The sequence below is a fragment of the Diceros bicornis genome, chromosome 33 (assembly GCF_020826845.1).
Source record: "Diceros bicornis minor isolate mBicDic1 chromosome 33, mDicBic1.mat.cur, whole genome shotgun sequence".
NCBI classification, from domain to species: Eukaryota; Metazoa; Chordata; class Mammalia; order Perissodactyla; family Rhinocerotidae; genus Diceros; species Diceros bicornis.
In genome coordinates, this window is record NC_080772.1 from 22360603 (window position 1) to 22386742 (window position 26140).

The following is a 26140-nucleotide window of genomic DNA, read 5'->3' on the forward strand; positions in this document are numbered from 1 at the left end:
CATCAGCAATAAGTCTGTTTCGCTTTCCTATATTCATGTGTTCACCGGAGTAGCACTTTTAATTTCCTTCAAGAATTTTTCCTTTGCATTCACAATTTGGCTAACTGTTTGGCACAAGGGGCCTAGCTTTTGGCCTATCTCAGCTTTCAACATGCCTTCCTCACTAAGCTTCATCATTTCTAGCTTTTGATTTAAAATGAGAGACGTGCGACTCTCCCTTTCACGCAAACACTTCAAGGCCACTGAAGGGTTATTAATTGGCCTAACTTCAATATTGTTGTGTCTCAGGGAGTAGGGAGGCTCGAGGAGAGGGAGAGAGAGAGGGGAATGGCCAGTTGGTGGAGCAGTCAGAACACACACAACATTTATCGGATTAAGCTGGTTGTTTTATGTGGGCGTGGTTCACGGTGCCCCAAAACAGTTACAATAGTAACATCAAAGATCACAGATCACCATAACAAATATAATAACAATGAAAAAGTCTGAAATGTTGCGAAATTACCAAAATGTGACAGAGACACAAAGTGAGCAAATGCTGTTGGAAAAACAGTGCTGATAGACTTGCTCCAGGCAGGATTACCACAAACCTTCAATTTGTAAAAAACACAATAGCTGCGAAGCGCAATCAAGTGAGGCACTGTTAATAAAACAAGGCATGCCTGTATACAAAAACTTTTCATTCAATACGGATCTCTTCTTTTCTATGACAGTAACTTCCAAAGAACAATAACAAAGCTCCTGGGATTCTTTCCTTTAAAAAAATTAATTTTTTTGGAATGACACTAGGATTTGAAGTATTTTTTTAAAGTTTGTTATCTTTACTACTACAGAAGTCAATAATATACCTAATACTTCACATGAAACATCATCACATACAGAAGTAGTTATTCAACCAACCAACCTTTTCTAAATGATTTGTCTGTTTTGACAAACTAATGACATTTAAATTAAGTTCCTTGTAGTTTTAAAATTCAAAATATCTGCCTTTTTTTTTAATTAGCCACACTAATGCAGTAAATTTTAGGATCTTAAAAATTAATGTAATAGAAAACAAACAAAACAAAAAAACCTCAGTCCCTTAGAGACTGTAGAAAATCAGAGCGTCTCTTACTAATTATCTTTTATAAGTCAATGTTGAAGATCTAGTTTTCAGAAAATTCAAAATAATTCTATAAATTATTTCCTTTAAAATTTAAAACTTGCAAATACTGCTTTGTGTTCTTCTTAATGTTTATACCAATTCAAATAAAATTACTTTCATGTTAAGACGTTTTTAATTTAATACCGCATTATCATTACTTTGAAAGAAACTCAAATAAATTAGATTCTTTCTCTGATTCTACATCTACAAATACATTTTTATTTGATCATTCTAATACTAATCTAACGTGACTGCCAGAGTTTCATACGCTGAATTACTGCCAACCTTTAACATTCTGGAATGCATTAGATACTGCCAGTGTGCCAGAACACAGTATAATATTAATACATTATTATTTCATTCTATTTGGTTTAAAAAAATAAAGATTTCTTCCTAGCCCAAAACTTATATACTTTTCTCCCTTTGCAGTTACACACACACACACACCCCCTACATACTTAAAAATCTCTTCTAGAATATTGTTTAGTTAAGTAGCAAAATTTAGGTAGATTCCAAAGATGCTTTTTAACACGTACAAAATATAAGTAATGCCACTGGATAAAGTACATGAAGATAGTATTTCAGAAACAGTCTATCAGCCATTAACCATTAACTTACATTCTATTTCACTACAGGCACTAAGTAGAAAAGATAAATATTTAATATCCTCCTATGGTCAATAAATCTGAATTATTTCAGCAGTCACTGCCAATGCCTATAGTTATAACCCCATAGGTTAGTAAATAATTTTCAAAGGACAAAGTCACTAGTAGAATTGAAGTTTATGAATCAATGCCTCAGATCAAATATTCCTTGAAAATTTATGTTTTTATAAATGAAATCAGTGCAAAATTTCTACTTATGCCCTTTCTGGCCCTTACGTTCCATTCTGCCATACATAACATCCTTCCTAGAATGTCACAAATAACTAAAATAATGCACGAATCTTTCCATACCATTACCATCTCAAAGATGATTCAAAAGCTCAAGTAATCAGTGATGACTTACACTGGCACGTTAAAATGGGTGACTAATATAAAATTGAGGACAAAAGATCCCTATCTTCTCTTTCATTAAGTATCTGAGTCTTATTTAAAGCTTTCATTCTAATTCAGAGTTAAGAAAAAGGGAAAGAGAAGACATTCAACATGAGTTCCACGAGAGAAAATAACGTTCCTAGAAAAATGTGTTCAAACACCCATTTTAGGTTCACTCTTTGGAACCTTGGGCACCCTCATCTAAACAGTGTTATAAACAGCTATTAGGTTGCCTGAGACCAGCAACAAAAGCCTTTTTAATCCATATCTTTTATTTGCATAGCACTAGGTTGTATAAAAACATTTCAATGAGAAAACTCAGAATCCCCATCAGGGGCGTCAGGAATCCACCTATCCCCCACCTCGCCACGGTGGGACAGAGGATGTGCCTCCCCACTGCTACACAGTAAGAGGAGAACACTGTCTCTCCCACGCAGTGGGGCAGGGGTTCCCATGGGGCTAGGGTGGAGGCACATTGGGGATGTAGGAAATGTTATACAGGAAAGATGATGGGCAGGGAGAGGGGGACGGGGACGGGACAGGGACGGGATTGGCAGTTTGAGGCAGGTACAAGCTTAAGAGAAGAGAACCACAGGCAAGGAACGGTGAGTGCCCCAGAACTAACCAGTGGACAATTCTCGGCCAGGGGTCAGTCTGCTGCCTCTCCTTCAACTCACCTCACCTGCTGCCTCTGCCCAGGACTTCACTCCTCCTCTGCCCGCTACCAAATAGGACAGAGCCTCTCCTGTGTCTCCATTAACAACGTACCCTCTAGATCTCTAAGGATTTTTCTGCTAATAACAACAACAACAGAGCATTAAATGGGCCCTCTTCTGCTTTTTTTGGAGGAAAATGAGACTCCATTCCAGGAACTGGGACAAGCTGTGGAGTGGAAACCTGGTGGCTTCTCTCTGGACCAGGACAGGGACAGACGAGAGACTCAGGGGAGTAAAGAGCAGCAGCGGGAGACAGAGAGCACTGGGGAGAGAGCTCCCAAACTGTAGTGAGTCTACCAAACAAGGCAAGATTATGTAATTCGAGGCCTGCTTAGTAACAAAGCTGCCACTATTTGAAAGACAAAACATATTTCTAAATAGTATTATAACAAATAAACAATTAACTGTCTCAGGAAGACAATTTATTTAGTGGAAAATGTGTCTCAAGTGGAGTTAATGGTAACATACTCTTTTCAAATGGAGATGCCAAAGCTGCAGTTTTGCAGTAAATTATAGCAGCCAAAATCTACGAAGAATTTACTATCCAAGTTCTCCAATCCCACCTGGAAACACTTAAGCCTGTCATGCCATGTATGTTAATAGTTAGGAAGCAGGGCCTGTAGATTAACCACATCTGAAAAGTTAAATTATCATTTCATACAACTCCAAAGGATCACAAATAATGCAATACGGTTCCTCCCCAGGGGGAGAAAGGCAATGTGCCACATATGGGAATATAGGGATAAACAATTACCCCAAAGACCTTCACAGGCAGCTTTTTCAAAGAATTTGTAAAAGTGCCATGCGTGGTTTGTAAGATTTTTCTCCACTCAGAAGTTGTCTTCAAATTTAGAAATGTAATTTTGCAGCCAGATAAAGTTTCAAAGCATTTTTTAAGAAGTATACTTAGCGTAATTTTTTTTTCCAGAGGATTAACAGCACATGCACCCAACTACTGCCCAATGTGTCCTATCTTCTCTCTTTATCGGGGGGGGGGCTACAAAAACAATTAGCAGCAGCAGTTTGAAGGCAACTAAACCTTGACTTCTTTGTTGTTAGTACCGTCCAGTCGATTCTGACTCCTAGCGCCCCTGTGTCTAGCAGAGCAGAACCCTGCCCAGTTTTTTGAGCCATCCTCTCACCTTCCAGCACTGCATCAGACAATGCTCTGATGCTATTCATGGGGTTTTCAAGGCCAATTTTTGCAGAAGTAGGTGGCCAGGTCCTTCTTCCTAGTCTGTCTAGTCTGGAAGTTCCACTGAAACCTGTCCACCATGTGACCCTGCTGGCATTTGAAATCCTGGTGGCATAGCTTTCAGCATCCCAGCAACACGCAGCCGCCACAGTATGACAGCCGACAGATGGTGGTGTGGTTCCCTGACCAGAAACGAACCCCAGCCACGGCGGTGAGAGTACCAAATCTTAACCACTAGACCACCAAAACCTTGACTTACAGAAATACCTATAACGCTCGGACCCATTCCAACTACCTTGTAAAATCGTATTAAAAGGATCATGCACTCATAATTTAGCTTTGTTTTAGCTGTAAACTCCTAAATGCAGCACAAGCATTAAATCCCTCTCACAAAGAATCCATGACAAAGGCCAACTTATTCTGCCTACTATTTTCTGCTATTGCTCTCCAAATCACAGAATTTCTATTATTACTATTCACCAGGACTTGAAAGAAATCCACTCCAACAGCCTCAAAAATTTTTAAGTAATTGAGGCCGAAAGAGTCCAGGGGATTTGCCTACGGTCAAACAGTGCCGAAGGACAGAGAAAAAGTGACTTCAAGTGCACACGGCCGGCTAGCAGAAGCGGAGCCGGGGGCAGAAGGCAGTTAGAACTCAGCCTCCAGGTCCAACAATCTTCTCCCCACCCCAAACTGCGATTTCCACCCCATCCCCACTCACATCCAAGTACAAAGAACGGCAGGGCTTGCTGTTTCTACGGCCTAAGGAAATGACACTTCTGAGGGAGTTACCTTCACTATGGGGAATCAGAATCTATGGTGTTCAATACAGCTGACTCTAACCAAGAAATAATCGACATATCGTGTTCATAAACAGAACTTATGTGGTCTCTTGTGATGTTTTGAAATGTACAGAAATCTACAGATGGAATCCTAACTGTAAACGTTTAATAATAAAATTTAATCAGGAGTAGGACATTTTCACATGTGTCTCCTTCAAAGCTGCAAAGACCCTGCTTTTCTGGCCCTCGCTCTGGCCACACCACTGCACCTGCCGTTCTGACCTGTGCAGTGACTTTTTAATAACTGTTTACAGCCACTGGGCGTAAATATCAAAGTGCTTGCTAAACATTAATTACTTCTCCTTCCCGGGACATCCCTACGTACAGAGATAAGCAAACTGAGACTCAGAGAAAGGCCTGGATCTGCACTGAGTGCAGTATTTTCATGCTGCTAAAGCTTAAAATTCTGATTATTGTTGAAATGACTATCAATCTAAACACCAGCTGCCTGCCTTTTTCCTTTAAAAAGCTAATCACTGTCATAAGAAATTATTTTCTTTTACAAAATAAGGAACTTTGTTTATCACATGTATCTGTATCTAAAAGGCCCACTGGACTAGAAGCTCCAAGCGGACAGCTTCTGGGTCTGCATTATTCACCCCTGCATTGCTGGTCACTAGCCCAGCGCCTAGACCATATTAAGGACTCAAAAAATACCTGTGGAAGGCAGGGAGGGACGGAGGAGTAGGAGCTACAGAACCCAGGCTGGGCTAGCAAGTCCATCTCTGTACTCAAGCTGTTTAGGTCGAATAGAAACCTAATCTTTATAAACGGTAGCATATAATGCTTGATATAATTTCTATGAACATCTATTCGCTGTATTCCCAAATCTTTTACCACGATGGAATTTCATAAGCTTAATTTGCTGACAGTCTAATAGACAGGTTAATCATGATTTTTCAACTACAGAAGTATGATTTTAACATTTGCCAGTACCATCCATGTAAAATATACTGGCAGAGTCACATTAAATTGGCCTAAAATGGTTTTCTTTAACATGAATACATTTTAATCCCTTTTTTTAATCATCTTCATTCTGCACACTAAGGGACAAAGATAGTGGGATTTACTTCTTACATGTATAAACCAATACTGAATTCACATATATTAACTTTTATCTTAAAATTTAAAATATCATGATGAGTCATTGAAATCTTTTATTTAAAAGGACCAAAAAGAGAGAGAGAAAAAAAGATACAGCCTCGCCCTGCTAGAGCAGAAATCCATCAGTGTCTGCTGTGATGCCACCGGCCTCACTTCCGGCAGAAGCTCGATGATCTGTAAAGACAGCAGCTGTTAGAAAGGCGGCCCCAGTCACCAGGAGCAGGAAGGGTACACTGGCAGCTACGCCTCTGGAAAGGCTGTCTCCTGCACTTCTGGATTGTTAGCTCACACTGGAGCAGTTCACCTTCTTAGGAAGAGAGTGTAAGAACTTTCACCGAAGGAAACTGTAAGCAACTGTAACCATTCCACTATTTTCAATCCGTATTTCCTGTCTGTCTGTGCTAACTGCTGAGGCAATAAAAAAGAAAAGGCCGAGCAAGAAACCATTCCTACCCACGAGGCGTTTATAATCTAGTGTGAGATATTAAGCAAGTACACAAAGGCTATTAATACAAAGTGAGATAAGTGCCCTAGAAAGAACAGAGAGAGGTGTTCTGTGGGTTACCAAACCTAGCAAAGAATGCACGAGATTACCCTTGACAAGCTTCCTTTCAACAGGCAGAGAGCTGAGGGAAAGGGTGTTGCTTGAGGAGCACACAGCTGAGCAAAAACTCAAGCAAGAAGAACAGAGATAAAGCACTCAGGCTGGAATACAAGTATGGGGCAGGCAGTCAGGCAGAGAAACCAAGACAGGAATGTGTGGGCATTATCATGGAAGACCTAGAAAGCTAAGGAGTTGGTACCTATTTGAGAACGCTATAGGGAGAACTAAGTAATCTGTGGCTAAAGAGTGGTCTGATGACGGTGCTCTGGCAAGTTTAATCTTACTTCAGTGTGGAAGATGAACTGGACTCAGCCAAAAAGGCAGGGAGGGGTTACAACAGCCCAGGCACAAAGGACTGAGAGTCTGCATACAGGGGGTGACAGGGGAATGACAGGGGCTGTCATGCATACATTTGGGAGACATCGTGAAGATAGGCTGCATACAGCTTGGAGGCAAGCCCATGTAGAAGGTAAGAGAGAAGGGTCAAAATGACTGATGTTTTCAGCCTGAGTGAGCAGCAGTGCCAATTAATAGAAATCAGGAAATCTGGAGGAAGAACTGGTTTGGGTGGAGGGAAGTAGGGAGTTTCACTTTGGTTGTGCAGCATTGAAGGTGTAAGCAAGATACCCAGGGAGAAATGTCAAGCAAGCAGCTAAGCTTAGGAGAAAGGTCAGGTTAGGGTTATAAATTTGGGAGCTATCTAAATAAAGGTGGTGGCAAAAGCCTGGATTGGGTGAGATCACAAATAAAAAGAGCATACTGGCATAAAAGAGGAAAAAATGTTTGACAATGGAGCAGAGGGGGAAGAAAAGCCAGCAACGGACACAGAGTACTGGCCAGGGTCAGAGAAGAACTCAAGTCACACTCAGCTCAGGTCAACAGAAGTTAACTGGGGGCCTGTTATATGAGAGCATTATACTGGAGGTAAAATGATGAATAAACAGTAAAGTGCCTACTTGAAAAACGTGATGTCAAAAAAAATCAAGCCAAAAAAAACAGCTGCAAAAAGAACTCAGAAGGACATAATTATAGGTACAGATACAGCAGAGACCTTTAATAATCATCAAAGAATACTATGAACAACTTTGTGCCAATATTTGAAAACATATAGAATGGATAATATTCTAAAAAAATATACTTTATCAAAATTGTCTCAAGAATAAATTAAAAGCCTATAATAACCATCAAAAACGATTTTTTTACCTGAGATCCCCTAGCAGATAAAATAAGCAAAACCATTATGACCATACCACTAGATGCCAATTAGAAAAAAAGAAAAAAACTACTAGCAAAGAAGTACAGAAGGGACAGAAGGGGACTTCCTTAACCTGATAAAGGGCATGGAGAGGCCCAGTGTACATTCTGGGTGGTCTCCTGTCATGACAACTCTACTTCCCAAGTTTTAACATGAACAGAGTCTGCATGTGCAGTCAGGGCAGCATTCCATCAAATCCTGACTTCTATCTGACACGAAGGAAGACCTTCATGTCATTTTTCAAATGGAGAAAATATATTCTAAATACCCCGCATTTTCTTTAATATTCTATTAGGTACGTATCATCTGTGAATCTAATTTTCATGAATTTTTTTCAGTCTATATCCCACCTTGTGGTACTAATTTCCACAAGTTTACTCTCTAATAGATGAGAGCTCTTTAACGTATCCTAAAACTGACTCATAAAATTCCTAGAAACACTCTTACCCCATCCTCAATTCTAGCATGATGGAATTTGAGGAACTTATCCAAGATCATGTTTTAATAACCTCAATTCCATCCTCCTCCTCAGTATTAAGAACTCTAAGGAACAAGTATTTGTAGTACACTGCTATTTGTCCAGACGCTTCATTATTTTATTGAATAGAACAACACACAGCATTTATCTGGACTCTGTATAAAGCATGGTTTTGTACAGTGGCAAGATAACCGCCGTTCCCACATCTTCCAAAGAATGCCTACCATATTATTGATCTTCTTAGCACAATATCTGCAGAGAATTATCTACAACGGCTTAAAGATCTGATCTTGATTATAACCAAACTCAGATCTTCTCAGTTAATAAATGTAATTCATGTGATTTTCCCTAAACAGACCACTGAAAACTATCCCATGCTTGTTCACCCAGTTTTCTGGTCACCCATCTGCAGTTAGGTTCTTTCCTGGGGCATTTCACCACCCAAAAGAGCTAAAAAGTGACTGCACACACCCTCCTTTACACCATTTACAAAAATATGAAATATGATTAGCCCTAGCACTAATTCTTGGGGACCTACAAAAAAAAACTTTTTCCTCTAGAGAAGTGACAGTTCACAACCAACATGTACTTCCTGTTTCTAAGCCAACGTGACTCCAGGAATAAACATTTCTACTCCATCCTATAGTAATAAAAAAATTTTTATTCCTTTTGGATTGGAAAATTGAAAGGTTTTATAAAGTTCACATAAATTATCTTCACTATTTCTCTCTCACCAACATACTCTAACAATCCCCTAAAATAACGTCAGTTTACTAAGCAGGCAGGCTTTTCTTTTGTAAAACCAGATTAAATCATTTTTTCCCCAAATGCCTGAATATTGAAATATAGCAAGACTAGCTGACACGTGATTCTTCTGTGACTCCTCCATAAACTTTCTTATAATGGGACATATACTGACAACCTATCTTTATATTAACATAATTGGTATAAAGGTAACAGTTAGACATTCTAGCCAACAACTCCAAAACTCTACCCATTAGTTTTCTCAAAACTATTGAGTGAGCCACAGACTGACTGTATTGGTTTGCTAATTAAGCCAAGAATATTCTATTCTTTCAACAGTTCTGTCTGCTTCTAATTTTAAACAAAATTTTAGATAAGGATTGCATCTAAACACGTCCCTATTTTTCATCCCTGAGTATATAATTTACACATGAATACCAACCAGTTCCATGGATTACTAATAAAGCTTTACCTGGGCTTTTTGACTTGAGAGGGTTTATTTGGGTTCATTTTTAATCTTCTATAAGTAACGCTTTGATTTGATTTTGGCCCACTTAATTTCTAATTTACATCTTACATATTACACTATCTTAATTGGGCAATGTTTGATTTTTTTAAAAAAGAAAGCTATCTTCTATAACTATGGCTTCTCTTTTTTTTCAAAAGATGGTGAGGAATTTCTAACCATGCATGTGACCCAGTTAATCTTACACTTCGTACTTTTTCCAGGATACTCAAAATAGTGTTTTAAAATAAACACTAGTATTCAATTGTGTTTTTATATCCTTTTAATTAACTTAATAAACGTTTATTAAGCATCTACTATAGTCCAGGCAAAGAACTTGGTGTTTATAAGTGATACCTCTCTTAATCATGAGGTAAGTACTATTTTATTCTCCTTTTTAAATGAAAGGCTCCGAGTACTGAAAAAAATTGCCCAATGTCCCAAAGTTCACATGTGGCAAAAGCCAAAAGTGGAACCCACGTCTTTTTGACTCTGAAAATTAGGCTCTTCCTATGATGCACACTGGTATAAAGCTAAATGAGACCTAGTCTCTTCACCCAAGAAGGTCAAGGCATGTATCAAAACAATCCCAACACGACGTGTAAGCTCTATCAATTTTCCTAATGCCATTTTGTATTAGAAAACTTTCCCGAAATTATCTTGGGGTTTTTCCTATATAAATTTACTACATTAAATTTTGTGCAGTTAAACATTTATTGACTGCCTATTACCTTGAATGCACCATGTACTGTGCTAAGTGCTCATAGTGAAGATGGAGGGCAGTTAAGAAATACATTTTACATCATGACTCAATACACACAATAACAAACCAAAGTTTCATGAAAAAGTATTTACTGTTACTGCATGTGATATACTCTCGTCTATTACATTTTCTTAATGCTGGTCGTGACTCACTAAATTAATTTTACGACCCACTTACAGGTCATGCTCCCCAAATGTAAAACACTGTCCTGTAAAATAGGCTGACAAGACAAAATCTCCACTTTTGCTTCTGATTCAATCTGGTCATCCTTCATAAATGAAGCATTGACAGCAGGGAACGCCCACAAGGGCTGGTTCTGCTACTGCTCAGTAGTGGCATAACAGATCATTTAAACCATCCTACACTTTAATATGTTCTCATATTTAATGATGCACTACTTTTGAAAGCTTCAAATTTTTCCTAATTTGAAAATATTAGGTTGTTAGATCCAAACTATCAATGCCAACTAAAATTTTACTTTAAAAATATTTTTTAACTAATTAACTAAATTTAAAGTCACATCACAGTGACAATCTATTATCATTAAAGAAGACATATTTAGGAAAACCAACCAACTTAGGTGTTTGAAGAAACCTAAACCATCCTTAAACATTGTGTTTAGAAAAGCCAACATTTTTGTTAAATTTTTTTTTCATCTGGTAAATCTTTTTTAGCATAACGAATGGAAGAGATCTTAGAAATAAAAACGATCCCACACACATTTCAAAAATGGAAAAAACTAAAGGTTTAGAGAGTTAAGTGATTTGACCAACGTCATAAATGTCCCTAATGGTGGAATTTGGACTAGAGCCCGGTTCCCTGTCTATCAGTGGGGTCTCTTTCCACTGGGCTACACACTGTCCACACCTTACAAAAATCACTACCAACAATCACAGCAGCCAACCTTGCTATCTCCCTTATCTAAAATTCTAAAGTAATTATGGTTTGACTTACACAATTGAAGTATAGTTGGTTACGTAACCTTGTGCACTGTTCTCGAACTGATTCCTGCGTATAGGTTTTAACTCCTCAATAAGACCTTTTCGATACGTCTTATAAATAAACTGACCCGTATAAACTATTAAACATGGTAAATATAATTTAGCCATAGACCTACTTGAAAATCAGTTTCATTTTTAATCTCCTTAATTGCACACAATGCCTGCCAAGACCTTAGCTCTGGATTTCATCACGTTACTGAAAGCATCGAAAGACAACCATTTCTCCTCTAAAAAAAGGAATTGCTCTCTTTATTTGCACAATCTACCCTCTCCCAAGGGTATGACAAAGGTTGCAGCTGTAACTTCAAACCCATTACAAAGCATCACAAATAATATGAAAACATACATCATTTTCATCTGTTCTTAGATTGTCAGCACATTGTTTTTTATAAAAATGATTTAAATCGTTGTTTTTAAAAATCATCACTATATAACCATGTGATATTTTCAACTACCAAATCATAAATCTGATTGAACTTTATAACTCTTTATTTTCATGTTTTGTTGATATGGCTTTAGCTTAAGTTATCTTAAAGGCTACAAAAGCCAAAACTCATATTCAACTACAAATCAATGAGAAGCCTGTGCCTTCTCATACAGCCTCTTCCAAAGGTAGTTCTAGGAGAAAACTCAGAGAGGATCTGTGCATTCTTCTCTTTTGTAGGCAATAACAAACATATGCCTCAAAAAACATATGCTTTGTAAATATACTGTCTTGGCACAGAATAAGTGTATTCTACTATACAGTAATCTGAAATACATTAAAAAATGTGACATAGCCCTAATGCAACAGTTCAGGGACTACGGATACCTAGCTTCCAACTTGATAAAATACAAGATGTTTCTAAACTCCAATTACAAAATCTCTTGACAATGGTATCTATCAGAAAAATACCAGAATCTCTTAGATGAATAATATTAAGAGTTTAATATTAATTATAGGGGCCGGCCAGTGGCACAAGCGGTTAAGTGTGTGCGCTCCGCTGCGGTCGCCCAGGGCTCGCCAGTTTGGATCCCGGGCGTGCACCGACGCACCACTTGTTGAGCCATGCTGTGGCAGCGTCCCATATAAAGTGGAGGAAGATGGGCACAGATGTTAGCTCAGGGACCAGTCTTCCTCAGCAAAAAAAAAAGAGGATTGGCATCAGATGGTAGCTCAGGGCTGATCTTCCTCACAAAAAAAAATATATATATATATATAAATTATAATTAAAACAAGCATTTATTTAATGCTAAGGGATTCTATGAAAAGCATGTTTGCCTAACAGCAATCTTAAAAAATAACAGAACTTAAGCAAAAGTGGAAAAGACATTTATTCTTCATGTAGCACAGATTTTGAAAAAGTTGATGGTTTATTATTCTCAGAGATTTGAACAGTTCCAATATAACGAATTTATTTATGGGAAAAATCAGGACATCAAAGCCTACCGCAATTAAAGGTGTTTTGGCACAGATGTTGGTCCTCAAATGTTTGCTCTGTCAGCTGTCTAATCCACACTGACATCACAGTAATTAGCATACTGTCTATAATATTTTAAATGCAAATTCAACAAAATTAAGCTATTATATATTGGGAAATGAATACTGATCAAGCTATCAAATGTATTTCCATCTCCATTACTATAAGATGTCAACCATATGTGTGGCACACGTCCAGATCAGCCACGCTCAGGATGAAGAACATGCAAGAACATTCAAAGCCAGAAGACAGACTGTGCTGACCTAAGCTAATAAAAACACACAGACAGCCACGTAAAGAGGACCAGATTCTGACGCTTAAACAAAGGAATCCAAGTGCCCATCTTCAAGCCTGCCTGTCTCACAAGCACTAAGACCGATATTCATCCCTTTGTTTATTTGTTTTGACATTTAGTGAGTCTCTACTTTGTGTCACAGACTCTGTTCCAGGCACTGGGGAGAGAGGGATGAATGAAATGAAGAAGGAGAAAACTACCCTCCTAAAACTTACATTCGATATAAGATGCAAACAGGCTTCCTGCGACAGACTAACTCCGAAACACCGCCTGAAGCCATAGGCTGAGAAACCTTCTCCAGTCGCGTCCAAAATTCACCAGAAAAGCTGTGAGTCATTAGCAATATCTGTTGTGGACACGACGAACAGTGAAAGACAGAGTGGGAACTTTGCCGTCCCCTAATTCTAAGGAATTTTCTTACATCCTTCGGTCCTACTTATATATCACATAAAAGTTAATCTAAGCTGAAGTTTTTCAACTTTTCAACCTGTGATTCTGAACAGGACTGAATTTATCTCCACTTCGGTACAAGTGGAGGAATACTATATTTAAATGAAACTATTTCTACACAAGAGCTAAGTGTTTTTATATTTCTCTGACTAAACATACAATTACAATAGACCACGGGGAAGATTCTTTTATAGCCCTTGTCTCTCTTTTTAAAAGTTGATCTCTTTTTTCCTTTCAATAAATGTCCCTGTAGCAAGCACAAATAAAAACATTAACCTTTCTACAGCAGTATAGGAATAGTAACACAGCCCTAATAGCTGTACTCCCAAGAAACTGTAAATTACAAAAAAATTCTATTACAGAAACTATGGTTCCAATGATTTAAATAAAATGTGAAAAGGGGAAGAATAAAGGCTAGACAGTTCCATACAATACATATCTCAATACTCAAGGCATGTTTAATGATTATAAGTAAATAGCTTTGCTCCTAAAAGCAAGTAGGTCACAATCTCCTGCTGATTAACTCTTTAAAACCAGCCAAAGTCCCTAAAAACAAATTGGCTTCCCTATTAGCTGACTATTACACAAATTGATATGAAAACCAACAGCATAGGATTAATAACCTCACTTTACATTTCTATAATGCTGTGCCAGTTTTTGAGGTATTTTCACCTTCATTACTTCATTTAACCATAAAATATTTGATGGCATGACTAAAAAGTCCACTTGTTTTCACAAAACAGGGAATATCATTAAACTTGGATTAGAGTCATCTTTCCTTTGCCCTTTCCCTACACTTCCCTACACTCATAATCTGTTCTCTTTTAGGGTTATTATATATGCTTTTTCCCCCTAATACAGTTCTTCTTTGTCTCCCCTACTAACCACACGTGAAGGTAGTTTAATAAATGCCTGCTCAATTGAGTTCCCTGTGCTTAAAATATACTTCTCCCACATTATTTTGGCTATCAAATTCTATCCTTCAAAATTTTAAATGTCCCTTCTGCCAGGGTCTAAGATCAACACACAAAAAACAGTTGTGTTTCCATACACCAGCAATGAACAATCCAAAAAGGAAATCAGGAAAACAATTACATTTATAATAGCATTCAAAAGCAACAGTGAGGAATAAATTTAACTGATGAAGCAAAAGACTTGTACACTGAAAACTACAAAACACCGCTGAAAAAAATTAAAGAAGACCTAAACAAAGGGAAAGATATTCTGTGTTCATGTTGGAGACTTAATATTGTTAAAATGGCAATTTTATCTAAATAATGTTTACTAAATAAATTTTATCTAAATATTGCTATCTAAAATGGCCAAGTGATCTAATGCTTCGATCCAATTCCTATCAAAATTGCAACAGCCTTTTTTGCCATTGGAGAACCAATCCTCAAATTCATATGAAATTCCAAGGGGCTCCAAATAGCCAAAACAATATTGAAAAAGAAAAACAAAGTTAAAGGACTCACACTTTCCTGTCTCAAAAGAAAAAATGGTCTAGTCAACAAACAGTGCTGGGACAACGGGATCTCCACGTGCACAAGACTGAAGCTGGACACCTACTTCACAGCATATACAAAAGTTAACCCAAAATGGATCAGCAACCTAAACAGAGGACCTAAACCTTAAAACTCTTGGAAGAAAACATAGTGGTAAATCTTCATGACCTTGGATTTGGCCCAAAAGCAAAAGCAACAAAAAATAGATAAATTGAATGGCATCAAAATTTAAAACACTGTGTTTCAAAGGATATTATCAAGAAAATGAAAAGACAACCTATAGAATTGGAGAAAAATATTTACAAATCATATATTTGATAAGGGTCTAGTATCCAGAATATGTAAAGAACGATTACAACTCAATAACAAAAAGACAAACAACCCAATTAAAAAATGAGCAAAGAACTTGAACAGAACTTTCAAAGCTATACAAATGGCCAACAAGCACATGAAAAGATGTTCAATATCACTGTTCATTAGGGAAATTCCAATCAAAACCACAATGAGGTACCACTTCACACCCACTAAAATGGCTGGAATAAAAACAAAACAAAACAGATAATAACAAGTGTTGGTGACGATGCAGAGAAACAGGAAACCTCATACACACTGCTGGTGGGAATGTAAAATGGCACAGCCACTGAGGAAAACAGTGTGGCATTTCCTTAAAAAGTTAAACCCAGAATTACCATATGACCTAGCAATCCCACTCCCGGGTATACACCCAAAAGAAGTAAAAACAAGTACTCAAACAAATACACATACACATATGTTCATAGCAGCACTATTTGAAATAGACAAAAGGTGGAAACAGCCCAAATTTCCATCAACAGAAGAATAGGTAAGCAAACTGTGGTATGTTTATACAATGGAATACTATTCAGCTATAAAAAGGAATAAAGTACTGATACATGCTACAATGTAGAAGAACTTTGAAAACATTGTGCTAAGTAAAAGAAATCAGACACAATAGGCCACAGAGCGTATGATTCCTTTTATATTGAAATATCCAGAACAGGCAAATTCATAGAGACAGAACACAAATTGGTGTTTGCAGGGGCTGGAGGGACAGAGAAATGGGGAGAAACTGTTTAATGGATACAGGGTTTCCTTTTGGGGTAAGAAAAATGTTTTGGAACTAGATAGAGGTGGTGGTTGTACAACATTGTTAACATACTAAAAATTTTTTTCTTCTAATCAACATTGTTGCAATATTTTATTTGCATTTCAAATACATATACCCTGTCCTAAAACTTTACTTTTGCTGAAATAAATTTCTGGAATCCTTTAGGAAAGAGAAATGGACACACACAGGTTAAGGCACATAGGCTGAAGTCACCCCTACTCTGAATTAACTATAACAAACGCAGTTATTTTTTTATTTGTAGTATATCAGCATCCTACACTAAATAAAGTAATCTACCTGATGTATTCAAGCAAAGGTTATTACGTTTTAAAATGTCTCCGAAGTCAAATCAGTATCAATGGGTAAATCATAGAGCCTAAAGTAAAACAGTAGTAAATAGCCAGGGAAATAAGGAATTTTGAATTCTCTTTTAGCCATATGTTTAGTTTTTAGACAAGTCAAGTTATTATCTGAGAATTTAGCATGCATTTTTCTAGTACATTTTAATGAAAATTCACTATTTATACCTTCATATCACCTTTTAAGTTACTGAAGTCCCAGAACAAAACAACACATAAATTAAATGCTGCCCTACAAGTCTTAACTATGAATTTAATTAGCAGTACAAACAGAACCTTTATATTTAAAGGGTAGTTAATTACAGTACATGAGACTTTAAAAGAGGTCACTGGAAGACTTCATGTTCATGGTTATTTCATCCCACCAAGAAGGTTCTTGCAACACACCTGTTTAAAAGTCAAGGTTAACACAAAACCATTCATTTCCACATAGTGGATTGAAATATCTCTGCTATTAAAAATGTTATTTTTAAAATAATGATTCTAATATGGCTTTTGGTCAAACACATCACTTAAATAGCAAAAACTACTTCCTTAAAGAAAGGCCAAATTAAAAAGTTTTTTAAAAGACAAAATTAAAATTCTACGCCCAAAGCCACTTCTGCTAATAACTTTGCGTTGTTAAATAAAATGACCCTGATCCTAATCTCTTATCAGTCTTTAACAATAGCTTCTTCGTAGGAAAACTATGTCTCTACAAGGCATGCATTTATAATAAAAACCTTAGCTAAACGAAAATGACTGAATAGAAAAATATAAATTATGTTTATGAAATTCTAATTCATTTTAGATGTGTATATATAAATTCTAGCTCTTTAATGAGTAAAAATGAGGACCTTTTGACATATATTATCTCCTATCATCAACTCAAAAAGAACAGAATAGGCTGTTGTCTTCAGGTTTCCCTGAAAATCAATTTTTAGAAATCTTAGAACCAACCTATTCCATTAAGACAGAAATCCGAAACAATCCAGTTACACATACGTAAATACATTTCTAAACGTCCACCATTTGCAAATGGAATGCTGAGACTTACGAAGTTCAACCATTTATCTAAATGGCTAAATGTTTTAAGTCTATTCAGAGTCAGCTGAACAGTGAAGCAGGGGTTAACTGTAATCAGAAACCAAGCCCTCCTTAGGAAGGAGCAAGAGGAAATGGTAACTTCTGGAAAATCCCAAATATTTTAAACACAGGAACATATCCAGTTTTGACAAGCTATATGACCATGGCATAAATGCCTCCCTCCATCCTCAGTAGCTGTTAAAACAAGTAGTCCTTTACGACTTTGACAGAGAGCAGAATTCATTTCCCCATACAGCTGCACTGTTTCAAAGTCCGTTAAACATGAGTGTGACAAGATTGATTTTTTCAGAACATAGATATTTACTGTATTGTCCTAACGGACCTAATTTAAAAATAAATAAGGTGTGTGTGTGTGTGTGTGTGTGTGTGTGTGTGTTTGGGGGCGAGAAGATGAAAGGAGGAAGGCAAAGTCAAAGAAAAGAAGGAAAACAAGAAAATAGAATAATCAAAACCACACCTCTACGTTAATGCACATAGGCATATTTAGATGCTCATTTTAAAAGCTTTTTTTTGGATAGTACTAAAATCAATGCTCAGAACAATCCATCAAAGAAAAATTGATAAATGAAAAGACAAACCACATCCTGGGAGAAAATATTTACAAATCAAAACATCTGATAAAAGACTTCTGACGAGAATATGTAAAGAACTTTCAAAACTCAATATTAAAAAAAAAAAAACAATTCTTTTAAATGGGCAAAAAATTTTAACAGGCTCTTCACCAAAGAATATATACAAATGGTAAATAAGCTCATAAAAGCATGCTCAACATCATTAGTCATCAGGAAAATGCAAACTCAAATGGCGACTAGATATACCTCTACACACCTATTAGAAGGGTTAGAAGAAAAAACCTGACAATATCAAGCGCTGACGAGGATAGAGAGCACATTGCTGATGGGAACGCAAAATGGTACAGCCACTTTGGAAAATTATTTGGCAGTTTCTTATAAAGTTTAACAAGTTAAGTTTACAAGTAAACAAGTTAAGTTTAAACTTACCTCACAACCTAGCAAGCCAACTCCTGGATACTTACGAGAAATGAAGATTTATGCTCACACAATCTGCAGGCAAAAGTTTAACAGCAGCTTTATTCATAATTTCCAGAACCTGAAAACAACCCAAATGTTCTTTAACTGGTGAATGGACAAATAAATGGTGGTACAACCATACTACGGAATATTATCACCAATAAAAAAGGAATGAACTACTGATACACACAAGAGCAAGACTCACAGGCCATATGATTCCATTTACATGACACTCTAGAAAAGGCAAAACTACACAGAAGCAGATCAGTGTGAGGGGCCAAGGGTGATGGATGGGGTTGACTAAAAAGAAGCACAGTAAAATCTGGGGAGTAAGGTAACTGTTCTATATATAGTGGTTATGTGACTATATATTTGTATACATCTGATTAGATATATTTATCAAAACACACAGAACGGTACATTTTAGAAATGGACTGCACAGCATGTTAATTTATAAACTTTAAAAATGCTCAATATAAAGTCAAGAAAATGCTGAGTACCATCAGGAGTATACTGGAAAAAAAAAACACTCTTTACCTTATTATAGAACTATGTTTTTTCCATCACTTGAATACTATATGCAGTACTGTCAGGTACAACAATGAAAAAACATAAATAGAGAAGACTCAAAGAATGGCTCAAAAATGAGTGAGGGGAAGGGAGTTGCCATACAGGACTCACTCCAGACAGAAAGACAAGGACTGAAAGGAGATGTGACTGAAGTCTCTGTCACTAGGAAGAATATGGATGGAGAGAACATTATCTTAGTTGCCAATCCCAGAACACTAGGAGAAAGGTTATCACTTAAAATTTTGAGTTTTACATTTAGGACTGAGAACAAAATTAGAAAACTCATTACTCCTACACAGTATACAGAAAGGGGAGGGGAGGAAAGAAAGAAACAGTATAAGCAAAAAACATAAAATACTTGGAGAAAATGTTTAACCAACTTTAATTTGAAGGTAGCAATTCTAACTTTTCAAGGAAAATTATAATTTTTTTTCGAGAGAAAATGTGACGAATTGGAAACAGCAAAAAACATAGAGTCAAGGGACCTTGGAGAACTAAATCGAAAGATATATACTGAAGTCCATAAATGGTGAAGTGTAAAAATGCTAATAATAGTTGTCATATTATTATACCCTCTCTGAGCTATAAACAATGAACATGAGACTTTTCAAGCCAGTATGCTAATTCTACAGATGATTATTGTCACAGAGCCATAAATAGAAGAGTGAAGACTTGCAACTCAATTTATCTGAAACCACAGCCTAAGCTCTCTTGACCACTATGTTATTCCATCTCCCAATAATACTTAAAGAACAATTTTATACCAATGAATTTAAGGAGCAAAGCAATATTCAACAACTGGTTCTATAAATATATGAGTCTGGGGTTCTTTTGCAGTCTGTGCATATCACCATAGGAATTCTGTGGTGGGGATGATCATTTCTGTTTTGTACTCTGATGTGGTTGTAACTGTTTACTGCATGTCTAGGAGAGTTTCCCGTACAATGGTCAAATGATGTGGTTATTTAGCAACACCTTATGCTGGCCTAACACTTTTTAGTTTTTTTCCATTTTAACATACATTATCTCATTTGAGGCAAATACTTATCCAGTAGCGATAGATAATAACTGGTACAGAAAAGTATATTCACTTCAATCCAATGAATGCTTATGGAGCACCAACTTACACCAATGATGATTTTATAAAACAGGTACAACACCATAAGGAACACGCCCAAAGAATGAAGTCTTGTTCTGGCTGAAAACAAGGAATCTCTATATACAGCCAATTTTATTTTTTCCTTTCTCTGAACATCCGTATAGTTTCTAAATCATCTAATTCAGGACCAGATTATGTAGCATACTATTCTTTTTTAGCCCATTTGGTATTCTTTCACAGGAAAACAGCTTCATCTTATGGACGTCTAGAATGTTAACAATTAAAGCTCATATAGTCTCATGGTGCCCTTTTTCAGTCACAGACATAAATGTTTTTAAAATGCCTTTCAAGCATTCCACACTAGAGACATCAATGTTCTTTCTGCCTACAGAAGCCACAGCTGGTGGCAGAAGAACAGAAAACAGTTCTCTAAATTTTCTTTCAAAACGGAAAGGAAGACAAGCAAAGGCAAAAATGAGTAAATATGACAATGAAAAAAGAGGATACATAAAAAGATGTAGAAAGATATTACCCAGTAAAATCACGAAGTGAAAGGGCCCTTAATCACCATCAGCCCTAGCAAACTAATACAAAATGTAAAAGTAATATAAAGATACAAAAATAATTTTTTAAAAAAAGGAAATAGCTAATTTAGGAGGGATCAAAAACTGAAGAAGCACTGCCCTAAATCCTCATTTTCCCAAGTAGGATATTAAGAGACAATGCATCAAACTCAAATGTACGTAGGTAGCATTATCAACATGGTATTTGGTTTCTAAACTAAAAAAGCCAGAAGAGCTGTAAGCGGTTGCCTCTAAGAAACTGGCAATGGTTACGGTGGTCACTGGCAGGGCCTGTTGTTTGCAGTAAGCCTAGTAGAAAAACTGAGGGTTTATCATCATGTATAACCTTACGATAAACAAAAATTAGACATAAAGGAAAAAAAAGAAAAAAACAATCACCATTCATTTTAATGCAAGATGGAGGGGAGGGGCAGTGGGGGAAAGAATGAAAGGAGCAAACACTGAACGGCATTACCCAAGCCTGCACTTAGTCAGGGAAAGAGCTTTAGACAACAGCTGCTAATGCCGCCAGCCATGGGCTCTCCCCCAGCATCAGCACTCTCTCCACTGCCCAGCCTCAAAAGCCACGAGACCCAGCTCAGGCCTCTACACTGAATCTAGGCCAATTCCAGAGATCCCGTGAGAGCCCTCATACCACCACAATGCTCTTATGGCCGTGGTCTAGAGAAAAAAGTGGTATCCAACAAGTAGTATCCTCATATCAACAAGAGGTATGAGGATCTGAGAGAAGGACGTAGGTTGGTGAAAGGATGTTGCTCTAAACTGTCAACATCTGGAGTACGGGTTCATAGAGCATCTATAGCAGGATGTGCATAATATCTAACAAATTATGAACCTAAGAAATAATAATATTAAGGATATTAAATGTTTCCATGTAAACTGGCTCTAATATGACTTTAGTCACAACTTACTAAGAAAGGGCTCAAGACTAAAAGATTTAGTCCAAGACTCAAGGGCTTTGGTGAGGAAAAATATGTGAGTGGGTTTAAAAATGATAGTTGTCAACCTAAAATTTACAAACGGGTTTCTTCTATCCAAGAGGTTTTAATTCTTTATTACGTTGGCTTTTCCCCTAAGCGCTCGACTCAGAATTGTATTTCCACGGCCTGCAAGAGTACACGTCAGTAAGTAACATTCAGAAACAAACAAGAAAAACCACTCCACAAAATTAAGCAGCCACTGGTTTAACAAAAAAAAAAAATTGACTTGGAAGCTTGGAATACTTATTAAATGCTTGCTGTTGTTTCTTAGAATTCTGATTTTAGCAAAGATGAGATCCCAGGAGAATGCTAGTGGCTACAATTCACACCCTCTGCCAGAATAACAGTCAAAACTCTGACCTTGTAGCTCTGAGATAAGAGACACCCTTTACCCCTAAATGCGTTCAAGGTTCATAAAGGCAAAAGACTCCTGCAGACTAACAGGGTGAGTCTACTCTAAATCTATACACAACCCCCCGTAACTGAGAGGGCACAGGAGAAATCTTCTAAACGTGGTTCCCCTACAGGAAAATAATAGCAAGCCAGTCATGTCTGACTTTATCTATAACCTTCAAAACACCAGACCACTCGGTGGGGATGAGGGCAGATTCTTTTTTAGAAACAAATGCTCGTTACTAGTAGCCCCGATTTTCCCTTCAACCATTGCTATTTGTTTAATACAAACTCCTAAAACCATTCTCATTTCCCTCTTCTATAACGCTGACCCTGTTTCAGCTTCTGGGTTTCATTAAAAGACAATGAATACTGTTTTGAAATGAAATAAATTCAAAATAACAGCATTTGTGAGATTAACATGAAAACTTTTGTGCCGATTTCTGAAGCTCTGTGGGAATAATGGTATTAAGTGCTACTATTTTTTCCCTTTTTTCCTCAGGAGGTGGACTACATTTCCAGATACAGTGAAAAGACTTCCAACAGAGTAATAGGCACCCCAATAACATATATAAACAGGACTGCTGAGAGTATAACATAGATTTTGCAGTTACTCCACAGAGGGACCAATAATCACAGTATTCCAGCTTTTAGTAAAAACCAGTTCATAGGTACAAACAGTTTCAATTTAAATTTTTGATAATCAGTTTCCATGTATTAAGTAGTACCATTCAAAGTGTTTGAAAATTCTCTTTGTAAAATAATCACATATCTAAATGTTAAGGATTTTTTAAAAGCTATTTTTAAAAAGGAACTAAAGTAAAAAACTATTATAAAGACCCTGCTGGAATAAAAATAACAGAGATAACAATAAAACATGCCCAAGCCATACCATGATTTCAACAAGATATTATTCTGGAAAATCAACATTTATATAACTCAGTATTCTCAACTATAAAAAAATCTATGACGTTATGAATTCTGTGTTTTTTTTTTTTTTTTTTTTTGTGAGGAGATCAGCCCTGAGCTAACATCCGCCAATCCTCCTCTTTTTTTGCTGAGGAAGACGGCCCTGGGCTAACATCTGTGCCTATCTTCCTCCACTTTATATGGGACGCCGCCACAGCATGGCTTACCAAGCAGTGCGTCGGTGCGCGCCCGGGATCCGAACCAGCGAACCCCGGGCCGCCGCAGCGGAGCGCGCGCACTTAACCGCTTGCGCCACCGGGCCGGCCCCTGAATTCTGTGTTTTTTTACAGTTTCATTATGTGCAAAATACTGTTCAACAGAAGTAGATGCTATAGAAATGAACTCAATATAGATTCCTCTGCTCTCAGGAAGATTTCAAATGAAGACCAGGAAGTGAGACAATAATACAAGAGCTTAATAATGTTATAAGACAATGCAAGGTATGGTAGTTTATACTGTCCCAAATAGGAGCTGTAGAGAGTAGCAGGAACAATTTCATCAAAATGTGAAATAAAAGCGTGCTGGCTTGGTCTGGAAAGTTAAATGAGGCTTAATCCTCTATAAACTGTAAAGTATGCATAGGATTTGGACAGGCCAAAAGACAAAGCGTGCCACAAGCAAGGATCAGTCAATACTAGCTAAAGAAGTCTGGCTCAAGTACAAGACTTGCGTTCATAGTAACGAGGCTATAAAATATCCCAGGCCAGGACTTCACCAACAGGCAATTACAAGATATTAAAAGTTAAAGGAGGGATGAAAGGCAGAGTTTTAGAAAGTTTAATCTCAAAAAGGAGTCAAGGGTGGATTAGATCAAAGACCAAAAACGTGAAATGGTACATAATCAAATAAGGTAGAGAAATATTTAGGTTTTTCAAGTCAAAGAAAATCTACTACTGCGACTAAAGTAACTGCTTATCAATGAAATTTACCAACTCTTCACTTTATTTTTCTTATGAAACAGCTTAAGTATAGTTTAGATGGTTTATCTCATTAAAACTTTTCACCATATTTGTAAAGTGCCACATAAACTATATTTATGCAAAAATCTACTTTAATTTAGAAAAATTAGGACAGTTGTTATTATTCGTCCTAAACCTTTCTCAAAAGGAAATAAATGCTGTTTCACAGTTTCGTTGATTCTGTTAGGCCATAAGGGTATTTGGCCACTAGAAGAAATCATTTATTGGTCACTGGAACTAACTCTTCCCCAAATTGAGCAATTTGCTTTTTCCCTCCCTGTAGGAATGTCTAGTTTATTATGTACCCTGTAAACATACCATACAAAAACAAAATTAGCATCTCTGATATAATGACTACTAAACTAAAATAGTAAAAATCATTAAAAATTTTCCAAAAATAACATTAATGTCTCAAAAAAGAAAAAAGTTTATGATGTTCACACTTTCTATTTCTGTCCATCAACTACTTCATTACACATTTACTAATTTCTTTATATTTAACAGTATGCCTAAAATAATAAGTTTCAGTAACATTTTAAATGCTTTGTAATTTTTTATCCATTATCAAAATGCATAGATTTCACTTGAAACTCACAGTTCGATACACTGATTTATTCTGAAAAACTCCACACAAATTCAATTTTTGTAACTCAAAGAGTTTAAATATACTTTGAAAGATGTCCACTTAAGGATGCCAGGAGTACAAGTGGTTCTTTTATAAAACTGAGTTACACGGATGTATCTCGATGTATATATCAGCCCTGATTAATCTGGTTTTCTAAATTGGGATTTTTGTATTTTCTTAATGTTTGCTCTTTTTAGATAGTGCTACAAAAACTGGCTTACAAACACGGTACTGAAATTACTCCCATCATAACACATCAGAGAAATGTGATATATTAGAATTCAGTTTTCTGATTAGTGAATACATGGTGCTGGGTAGCACGGAACCAATTAACCTGCAATGAGTGTTACTGCTTGCTCCCGAGCAGCACGAGGCAGCACGATACAGCAGAAGGCACCCGGTCTTGAGAACCATCCTTCAGTTTCAGTCCTGTTTCTGCCAATGATTAGTCTGAGGTATCACCAACCATTCCAAATGGTGAATGTACGTGTACTGGGGACAGACGGGCTGCTACTACCTGCCTCCTAGGAATACTGTGAGGTTTCAACAAGACAACTTGAGTCAAGTTCTGGCACACAGGAGGTCCTTTCTGTCCCAGTCCCACTATATCTTCTGTGCTTGCCTGAGAAGTAAAGCAAGAAGCTACAAAGCCTTAAAGGCAGAACAGTGCCTCATTCATCTTGTTTTCAGGATTATAAACTGAGTATTTTAAAACACACACACAAGGAAAAGGCGAGAGCTATGAAGAGAAAACAGACAAATGAAGACTATGATGTCAGAAAATTTCAGGCTTCCTTTCATGGAGCTCTCTAGAAATTATTTCCCATTTATGTATGGAAATTATATTTTAAATAGTAACAACTACGAAATCAAAGCTTATTGTACTACCAAAAGCGCATACCCTACTTCCAAAGTACCTTACTTTTTCTTGATATATGTCTGTTTATATCATTTCCACAAGGGACCTGTGGCAGCAAACAGAATGACTCCGGCAGTAGGAGAAGCGGTGTGCTGAGTCTTACTTGGCCCATGTTCCTCCAGATGCCATCATTTCATTATGACTGTGGTTCTCAGGCACAACTGCCCCTCCTGGACACAACCTAAGAGAATGTGTTTCATTCATACGTGAAAACATCAACTCTTCTGGGAAAAAAAATCTCAACTTCCATAGGAAAAATAATGGATTTAAGGTGAACACAACTGCTTCCTCACTTGTGTTCCTTATTATTTCTAAGATCTAAGAAATACTATCGTCAAAAGGCGA

General features: G+C 36.9%; 1 protein-coding gene across 12 annotated transcripts in view; it reads right to left on the reverse strand.

The window, feature by feature from the left end:
* NCOA2 (nuclear receptor coactivator 2) overlaps nt 1-26140 on the reverse strand; it is a 282839-nt gene that overhangs the window by 225147 nt on the left and 31552 nt on the right. For 2 of the 12 annotated variants that reach the window (XM_058528861.1, XM_058528852.1), the window contains exon 2: nt 18703-18776. The exons of 9 other annotated variants lie outside the window; for them this stretch is intronic. The gene's annotated coding sequence lies outside the window, so the exon portion shown is untranslated. Of the gene's footprint in view, nt 1-18667; nt 18777-26140 lie in introns of all 12 variants that reach the window. One more of the 12 variants, XM_058528853.1, reaches the window with a different exon arrangement.